This window comes from Furipterus horrens, unplaced genomic scaffold (genome assembly GCF_987537825.1).
Source record: "Furipterus horrens unplaced genomic scaffold, mFurHor1.1.pri manual_scaffold_8, whole genome shotgun sequence".
NCBI classification, from domain to species: Eukaryota; Metazoa; Chordata; class Mammalia; order Chiroptera; family Furipteridae; genus Furipterus; species Furipterus horrens.
In genome coordinates this window covers 72,562,907-72,573,549 of record NW_028327178.1, presented here as the reverse complement: position 1 = coordinate 72,573,549, position 10,643 = coordinate 72,562,907, and positions in this window count along the sequence as shown.

Sequence of the window (10,643 nt, the reverse complement as noted above, 5' to 3'; positions counted from 1 at the left end):
TGGGGTCACTTTAGCCCATGAAGCCCCTAAAGCATTTTCAAGGACACTCAGGAGGAGGAGGCTTGTGTGTGTGTCCTCAGCCTGGTCAGAGGCACATCTTCTACTCAGCACAGAAGTTGTTCGAATGATTTGAGAAAAGATTGGTGCCTGGGAATATTTATAAGTTGTCATAGATTTGACTAGCATCTTAAACAGGAGCTGAACCATCTGCAAGGAAGAGGGGCCAGATGTTGACTCTTGGCTTGATATCTGTAGTCTGGAAATATCCACGAATCAATAAATGGTTTTGATTAGTGTTTATGTAGTATCTGAGGTTCTGAGTATGGTTAGGTGCTATGGAAAAAGCAAGAGAAGTATGAGTTTCCCCAGCTTCGAGGAGCTTACAACTTAATAATAGGTGATTGGGAAAAGGGAGGGCACAATAGCCAAGGTGTTAGGAGGTGTATCTTAGTTTGAGCCACCCACCCAGAAACAGACCCTGAGACACGGTCTGAGGAAAAGTGGTGTATTCAGGAGCGCTGCCAGGAAATGCCAGTAGGGGAGGGAGGAGTGTGGCAGGGAGGGCAAACCAGTCAATAAAGGTGTGTCATCACTATTTGTCACTGTGGCATCTGGACCCCAGTTCTGCAGGGAATCTCCAAGAGCCAGTGTAGATAGGCATTTAGTTACCCACCCTGCAGTATCTAAACACCACTCTTATCAGCTGTTTATTGAGTGCTGCTCCCACAGGAAGTTAATCCTTCAGCCCTTGAGTCTGCCACGTGAGTAAAATAAACCTCACTGAGAAAGCGGTCAAGCAAAGAAATGCAGGCACTCGCAGCTGGAAGGCAGGCCAGCCGCATGCACTGAAGTAAGGGTGAAGGCACATGGGTGGGCAGGGCAACCACAGCTTCTGCCATGGGGTGGGTTTTGGAGTAGGACAGGCTTGGCTTTGAAAACAATCCACCCCTTACCACCAGTTCCAAGACCTCTGAAAAGTCACCCACTTGGCCCAGCTGCCCATTTGTGAACTGATGATAATAATAGTATCTACTTAAGCATTAGGAAGATTAAAATTCCTGGCACCTGCTAAGAGCTTCATGCATGGGTAGATCTAAAAACTTAGGTATTAAAATGTGCAGCACTGATTGTGTACTGGTATTTAAAGAAAGGAGAAGTGGGTATGGGTGAGAGTGGTCAAGAAAGACTCCTAGGAAGAGGTGACATTTCAACTTGATGTTAAAGGGGGAAGATAGGGTTGAATGAGCTGAAATGGAGAAGGAGGAGGAGGACAGGGAAGGGAGAGAGAAGGAGATATGAGGGAAAAGACAAACACAATTAGCTCAGAAAGAGCAACTTCTGTCTGTGGGATAAGAGGCTTCCTCCCATTTCCCCAGACAGAAGCTGAGTGTAAGCTGGTAGCTGGCTCTGTTTGAGAAGCCAGTCACTGCAGGGTCTCCACCCTGAGGAAAGTTGGCACTCTGTAGTAGTCAGTCAGAACTGGGATCCCATTTATCCTGATAATTCAGAATAGGTCAGCTCTGTTCCCTGAAGCCAAGAAAGACCCTGTAGTAACTGATTCTAAAAACACCCACAACCCTTTACTCCTCCTATTCATTTGATTTTACAGCTCCTCCTGCCAAGAGGTGGAGTTGATCTCCCTTCCTATGGAATGGGGACTAATCTTGTGACTTGCTTTTGCCTAAATAATAAGGCAGATGTGACATCTGTGAGCCTAAGCTTCTGCTTGCTTTCTTGAACCCATGACTACCACGTGAACAAACCTGAGCTAGCTTCTAGGAGATTGAGAAGCACAGGGCCTAGTTGTCCCATTGCCTTGGCCAACAGCCAACTAACCTCCATACATGTTAGTGAGGCCTTCCTGGACCAACCAACCCAAGAACTGACCTCAGATCCATGAGTCAGGCTGAGATCACCCATAGCTGGCCCAGACCAGAAAAACCACCCAACTAACATACAGACTTATATAAATAAATCTTATTATTCTAAGCCACCATATTTTGGGAGCAGTTTGTCATGCAGCTATAGCTAACTGTTAGAATTCCCATGTGAGGCCTCAGAGTGTGGAGTATCTCCAGGTGTGGAATGAGAACCTCCTACTTATTTTTTAGAAAGCATCCTGGGTGATATTTTTGTATATGGTAATAATGTGAGGGGTCACCATGACTCATACACGAAGACCAAGCAACTGTGGTGGGGGAATGAGAGGGGAGTACAGTGGAAGCTAAGCTTCAAACAGAGTATTTTTTTTGAAAGTGTGACTCAGAGTGGAAGAAGATAGGACAAAACTATGACAACCTCAGAAGGTGAGACAAGAGCTATCAGTTGTATGGCCAGTTGTGGGTGGCCTAGGTGATTTATTCCTGGAAACTTCTGAAAGAAAGCTGACTCATGCAGATAAACCTCTTAGCAAGTGTTTCTGGAAATATATATAAATATGTACACAATTTTTAAATGTTTGCTGCTCTAAATCTTTACAAACAGAAATACAAGGTGTTGATTCAGCAAACACTACACCAGGCACTACAGCATTCCCCAAATCCTCCTAGGGATGAGGCAAGAGGTATTTTCTCTGTCTTGCAGCTGGGAAATCTGGGAACCGAAGAGGTTAAGTAACATGGCCACAATGATTCAGTAAGTCATTTCACTCCAGGCTGCCTGATGTTAAATCTGTACACACTGCCTGCAGACCTACCTTGGAGGTGGTGATAGAGGGTATATTTGATGAGTTACAAATACCCTCAGGGATGCAAAGGTTATGCCTACCAGGAACAGAGAGGCATTAGAAGGAATGAGGGAGATGCATTCAAATGGTCATGGAGAGATGACTGCAATGGATTAAGAAAAAAAGCAGGTTATTTTTAAAAAATTATCCAACAAATATTTATTGAGCACCTACCATGTGCCAGGTACAGTTCTAGGTGCAGCAGATAACAGGGGAGACAAAACTGTCTTCCCTTGATAGCTGGCATTTTAATGGAGAAAGGCAGAAAACAAAGGTTAATACGTAAAATATATATTAATTTGAATGATATAAAATTGCCTTTTGGGAGGAGTCAAAATGTATTGAATACAGATTATTTAATATGTTTCAAGGATGGGTGCTATGAAGAAAGTGAAGCAAGAAAAAAGGGGGTCAAGAGAAATGGAGAGATGGAGAATTTTAAATAGTATAGCTAGACGAGTCCCTATTCCAGAAGTGAAGTCCTGAAAGAGATGAGGCTAAGAGCCATGGAAAGATTGGGAGAAGACCATTCCATGTGGAAGCAACAGTCAGTGCAAAGGCCCTGAGTTAGTGTATACCTGATGAGTTTAGGAGTGAAGTGAGCCCAGTGGAGCACAACAGGAAATGAGGCCAGAGAGAAAAGGATGTAGGGTCTTGTGGGTCATCAGCAGGACTCTGGCTTTTACTCAGGTAGAAATGGTAAAACCATTGGCGAATCATACATTTGAGAATGATCACTACTGTGTTTAGAAGAGTCTCAAGGGGTGAGGGTGAGAACAGAGAGACCAGTTAAGGACCTACACAATCATCCAGTTGAGAGATGATAGTGGGTCAGATCAGGATCTATTTTGAATGTAGAGCCACTGGGAGTGGGCATAAATAGAAAAGGCTGAGCCCTAGGCACTCCATGTTTAGATGGCAAAGGGATAATAGAGAGCTACAGAGACTAAGTGGAGGCACACCAGAGTAGTGAGGGGAGCAACTGTGTCAAATGCTGCTGAGATGAGGACTGGGAGTGGATGTTGGACAGTATTTTTGCATGCTGTGCAGCCCATTCCAGAGAGAGGGAAACTCTGGTGATATGGGAAAGAGAGAAAGATTCCTGGCACTATGTTCTTGTGTAGGGGACAGGTGAGATCCAGGGCACAGGAGGAAGGATTGGCTTTTGCTAGGAGCACACACAGCTCTCCTGTAGTGGACCATTGAAGGAAAGGGAAGAGCAGAGGACCCTATCCAGGGAAGTGGGCTGTTGTGGTGGTGGGAGAGTATGGAATTTCTCTTCTGATGGCCTCTGCCTTCTCAGTGCAATAGGAAACAAGAAGGCAGGCTGTGAGCAAGAATGGGGAGTGAAATTAGTTGTCTGTGACCATGGAAGAGTATATTGATATTATAGAGAGATTGATTCATTTGTATAAACAATGTACATGATAGATAGATAACAGATAGATATTATACAGATATCTATCCTAGAATAGGCCCTAGCTATTCAATAAGTGCTTGCATAGAAAAAAGTCTGGACAGAGACAGAGAGACATCAAACTGCTAACGGTGGTTATCCTTGGAAGGTGGAATCTCTTTCACTTCCCACTTTATACAGTAGTCCATCTGGAAAAAAAAAAAAAACGACATTTACATTTTGGAAAACAAAGAATCGGAGCTCTAGAGACAGGTAGATTGAGGCCTTTCAGACAGCTTTGTGTGCAGCCAGCATCTTGTCCTCCCTGGAGTTCTCCCATATGGCAGGTCTCACATCATGACTCTTATCCCTGCAGGCAAAGAGAAAGATCTTCTGAGGTTCCTCCAGCTTAGAGACTTTGGACCTCCTTTCTAACTGCCTCCATGCTTTCATTCTCACCATACTTTCTGAAAACCAAGATAACTTTAAAGAAATAGAAGAGGGTAATTGCCCTTATAGACCCATTCCCACCCATTTCTACCAGATTCTTCATAGCCGTGCATTGGTTTCCCCTCCATAGTCAAACCTCTGGTTTATTTTAAGGAGAAACCTTATTGCACAAACATTGTTTAATTGCTTGGCCTGGTCCAATCATTGGATCTTTTTGGATCAGACTGAGCAGCCACTGGGGCCAGGACACCAGGCAAAGCAAAGACCTGGATAATGCCACTAAGTTGGTCTGGGACCATGGACGAATCACTTGACTTATCTGTGAAATAAGGAAAATGGCTGATTCTCCTATCTCCCAGCTTTGTTTTGCAGATAACTCAAAAACAGATAAACATTTTAAATGGAAAAGGAGGTGGCGTGCCCTACAGCAATCTAATGTGCAGTTACTGCATTATTTTATTTTGAACAGTAGCTACAGATGGCTAATGGCAGCAGCAGCTCCTCAGATCTCATTGTTTGAGGACATTAGTTAGTACTGGCTAGGTTGTGACAAAAAACAACCACCACCACAACAAATGCTCAATGGCTTAAAGAAACAAATCTTCTTATCTCACATCACCTACCCATCTGAGGTATGATGGGGGTGGGGTGACAGAGCAGCCTCCATCTTGAGTGTTTGAAGGTTGCTTCAGCATAAAGAGAGCCTTGGGGTTGGGAGCAGCTCTCACATTGGCAATTACATGTTCTGGCTCAAAAGTAACATGTCACTTTCACTAGCAAAGCATTGGTGGGAACTAGTCATATAGTCCCAGCCAACCCCATGGGGACTAGGCAGTGCCTTCTGCTGGAAGCAGGGAAAAAGGAAAATGGGAGCAAACATCACAAATCACTGCCATGGGAAGGGAAGTGAGACTCACAGAAAGTCCCTGAGAAGAATGTTCCATACCATTTTTGTCCCTTTTCTCTGTCTTTTGCAAATCTATCACCATCATGGAAATGTAGGAGAATATATATAAGAGAAAACTGAAAATTAACTCCGCCCAAAACTACCATTTCTTTCCAGTCTTTCTTCAATTGCTCGGGTATACATTTGTTAATAACAGCTTTATTGTGATAAACTTCACACATTATAAAATTCACCCTTTTAACGTGTACAATTCAGTAGTTTTTAGTCCATACACAGAGTTGTATAACCATCACTACTATTTAATTTCAGAATACTTTCATCACCCCCCTTCCAAAAACACCCCATAAGCAATTCCATTAGCAGTCACTCCCCACCCCGAGCCCACCCCCTGGCAACCACTAATCTACTTTCTGTCTCTATAGATTTGCCTATTCTGGATGGTTCGTATAAATGAAACCATACAATATGTGGTCTTCCATGACTGGCTCCTTCCATTTACCATATAATGTGTTCGGGGCTCATTCAAATGATAGCATGTACATGTGACATTTTAAAAAAGCAAATGGAGATCCTATCAAACAGTTATCCTTTTTCCTTTACATATCTGTTTTAAACATTTTCCCTCATTATTAAGTCATTTAAAAATAGGTTTAATAGTTATATAATAATGCATCAAATTTATGTGCAACAATATGCTTGAATTGTGCCCCTACTTATGGACTTTTAGGTGAGTGCTACTTTCTTTTTCACCACTATAAACAAGGTTTTTATGAGCAGCTCTACACATTTTTTATGGAATGGACGTATGAAACCTACTAAGTATAAACCTTCACAATGTTTCCCATTCTTCCTTTAAGGAAGTTGCCTAGAAATGGATTTAACTGGGTGAAAAAAATGGACATTTCTAAGACTTTTGATTCCTACTGCAGCTGCTTTCTAGAAAGGTTGACCCAATCTGATGAATGTGACCTTGAGTTAGTTCAATCAAGTCTTCCTCCATCTCACTCAGTAAAACCGAATTTCTTACAATGGCCCATGGAGGCCCTGCAGTCCAGACCTTTCCTCTCTCTAATCACTTCTTCTCTCTCATGCGCCAACATGCTCCACCCCAGTTAATCTTACATATGCCATACTCACTCACAGGCAGGGAGGTCTGTGGCCTTTGCACTTTCTCAGTGAGTCCCTCCCGTTAAAACATCACCCCCAGCATTCTCTATCTCCTCTCCCAGCTTAATTTTTATTTTTCTCCATAGCACTTATCTAATATACTACATAATTTGCTTATTTTCTCTATTATTTCAACCAACTAAAATTAACTATTAGAGCCTGGTCAGTGCCTGGTCTAGGAAGCCAGGCACTCAATAAATACCTGTTTGATTTAGTTGGCAGATAGTGTTCAGCGCTCTCCTTATAAAATCAGGGGTCCACTCCAACATTCACCTCAGGCATCAGTGGCAAGCTCTAGTCTTCCAACAAGTCCCAATCAGCTGTTCTTTTCTGACCTGGCTTTGGTGCAAACTGAACAGGCAGCTGCCCTGAGTACTATTTGTTCTTCCCTATAGTAAAACCTAGAAGAGATTGCCCCTGACAGATCAGCTGGCTTTTGACTGGGGTGGATAAAGGTTGGTTTCTAACAGTGAAAACTTTCCCAGGGGCCCATCCAGCTTCCAGCCCCTAAGCTGCCCATCAGTTTCCTGTGAACTCACTAGGACCCTCCAGGGAGCAGATTCCCATTCCTGAATATAGACAGCAGCCCACTGGTCTCTGCAGATCGGGCAGTTTCTTGCACAGGCTGTGTGCAACGTAGGCCGGGGTCAGGAGAGGAAGAACCCATGGGAAGCCGGAAATCCCTTCTTGGGCCAGGCTGGTGAAGCAGCAGGGAGTCCCTCAGGCACCTCCCATTGTGGGACATTTCTGGCCAGGCTCCTGAGGTTTCCAGTGCAGGCAGAGGATCAACATTTCCACACCCCACACCTGTACAGCAATGTTTTTAAAGAGTCCATGTGTCAATGGACAAATGATGTCCCATAATTAATGATTATATGATTGGGTCCTCAGCAAAGGAAGAAAATTCAGGACTGGTACCAACACCAGAGCCACTCTTAGTCGCCTTTACCAGCAAGAGGGCTCACCTTGGGAGCCCAAGGACTTTCCTTCCTGATTTTCCCCATAAGTTCATTGCCCTTTCAGACCCCTGGGGAACCTAGCCACTGTGGCAATGGAGAGGGGGCACCCAACCCTGGCTCAGAACATTTCTGGAATTTCTCCTTCACAATGGCCACTAATGTCCAAAGTGTTCTTTTAAAAATTATTGATATTGCATATCCCTGTATTCTGAAAGTCTATTTGAATTTTGGGAAGAATGAAGTTATTTAGAGCAAAGTCTTATGAATATGATGAAACAATGTTTAAAAACTTTTTCTGGTATTGAAGTGTAATGTACACACAGAAATGCGAACAAATCATAAAGAAGTGGCTTGGGAGTTTTCAGAAATGAAATACCACCAGGTAATCATCACCCAGAGCAAGAATAGAATATTACCAGCAGCTGGTAGGCCCCTTAGGTCCCTTCAGACAGGCTCACCTTCCCAAGGGTATCTGCTATTCTGACATCTAGCAACAGAGTTAGCCTGTTCTTGAACTTGATACAATGGGAGCCTGCAACATGTACACTTCTGTGTCTTGCTCTTTCCATGTTGTTTGTGAGATTCTTGTATAATATTGCAGGCAACAATTCATCCTTTCTTGTGGCTGCATACTATTCCATTGTACGAATTGACTAATTGGCTTATTAACTATTACAACTAGTGCTGCTGTGTCTTTTGGTGGATGTATTATCATTTATCTTGGGAATTTCTGGCTAATAAGGGTGTACATGCATTTAACTCTCCCAGATACTACCAAACACATTTCAAGTGGGCAACAGTGATTCAAGTGTTTCTCAAGGGACTGGGGGCTAGGGAGGAGCATGGAGAGCCTCTCTCGGTGGCATTTCAGAATCCATACAAATAATTCCTCAAACTCCCCATCTCTCCCTCAACACCAAGATTCCTCAGTGCACATCAAGGGAAACCCCTGGCCTCTGGTTAAGAAAGTTTGTCTGACAAATTGGCAGTTAAAAAATAGTCACAGTGATGTAAAGTACAGCACAGGGAATATAGTCAATAATATTGTAATAACTATGTATGGTGTCAGGTGGGTACTAGACTTGTCAAGGGGATCACTTTGTAAGTAGTAGAAATATCTAATCACTATGTTGCACACCTAAAATTAATATAATATTGAATGTCAACTAAAATCAAAAAAAAATTTTAATTAAAAAAAAAAATGTCTGACAGGGAGGGTGCTGCCTCCCTCAGGAGGATTGTGAGCCCCTGTCCTAATATCCCAGGCAGACCAGGAATGGTGACAAATGACAACCTCTTTTGGTGACATTGCCAATGGCCTAGCATAGAAGTGATCGCATCTTCTGGACACCAAAGGTACAGTCTCCTTTTCACTCATTATTAGTCCTGCCAAGTCTAACTCCAAAATACACCCACAACCTTCCCACTTCCTTAGTTCCATGCCATACCACACCACAGGTCTTGTCTGGAAGATGACAACTGTTCCCCACCAATCCACCCACTTCCACACCTGCCCCCACAGCCTATTCTCCGCTTAGGAGAACTCTTTAATAACAAAGTTAGATTATGACAGTAATCCTTAAAGCTGTAGTGTCCTTTCATTGCACTTAGAAAACACCCAAACTCTCTGGGACTGTCTGGTCCCATGTGACCTGCTCCTGTTTCCCTTTTGATCCTCGTTTGTATTTCTCTCCCCGTATCCTCATCAAAACTTCGTTCCATTCCTCTGTAAGACCAGTTAGTTCCTGCCTCAGGCTCTTTGCACATTCTCTTCCCTCCACTTGCAATGCCTTTTCCACTGATATTTGCATTGAGTTCAAACATCAGCTCTTAAAAAAGCCTTTGCTGACCATTCAATCTGAAGTCATCCCCTCCCCATGTCATATCACCTTGTATATGTTCTTCATAGTGCTTATCACCTTCTAGAAAAGTCTTCATTTACTTCTGAAATGCCTGTCTCCCCAGCATCAGCATGTAAGGTCCCTAACACCTTTAAAGGGGACCAAAGTACTGCAGGAACTCCATATGTGTTTGCTGAGGAACATACACAGCCTGTGGTGGTATCTTCACCACAGCTCGAGGGCCACCTTTCTCAGTGTGGTGTCCATGAATGCATGCGAGTACATGTGCTTTTTCCACCTCGGCTGCAGCCATACAGGGTGGGTGAGTTCTGCCTGCTCACGGATTTGTGCAGCATGACTGCAGAAGTTGGGGAAACTGCTCCACTGCTTCAGAGTGCACCTGTGTCTGTCATGGAACTGGAACTGATTTGTTTTACAACAGCAAAACTGAGGCACACGGATATTAATGAGACATATTTGAGTACCTATGGGCTGTGCCCCAACTGCTGTGGCCCTCTGCTGGTTCACCTGCAACTGCAGTGGACACACTGCAGCTCTCCGTTTCTCTAAGGGCTTGAAGCGCTCATGCACTTGGCAAGCTGAGGGCAGGGGGTTGTGTGGCCCCAGGAGTGGCCCACAGCTAATAAGGATGACAGCTGGTGGGTAAACACCCTGCTTTCCCAACTGAATTGGGGTCATTCTGAGGCATGTTCTACAGTGTCTCCCAGAGGGGCCCAGTGGGACTGAACCTCATTTATCTACAGGTCGCACACCCATTGAAATTCCCATTATTGGCTTCTTTTCCTTCTCACCTCACTTTTCCAACCCTTCCCTGTGCTGTTTGGATTCATCTCCTAATAAACTAGCTGCACCTAAGTTCTCACCTCAGTGTCTGGTGTGGGGGGCACTGAGTCAGCTGGGTGTCACCATTAGGAAGCAGTGGGGAGTGTGGTAAACTAGACTGCCCGTGTCACTGTAAGGATAAGCTGGCATGACTGAAGCCAATGTTGACCATTTTGTCATCTCTCAGTTTTTCATGAGTTGCCAGAAACCCGTATTTCCATATGATTTCTTCCAACTTTTTATGCTGTCACACATGCAAATGTTTGAAAAATATTGTGTAAAGTATGTCAGCAACTGTAATCTGCCTCACAGCTAGGAGTTTGCTTCACATAAACAAATGTGTCCAGGGAGCCCA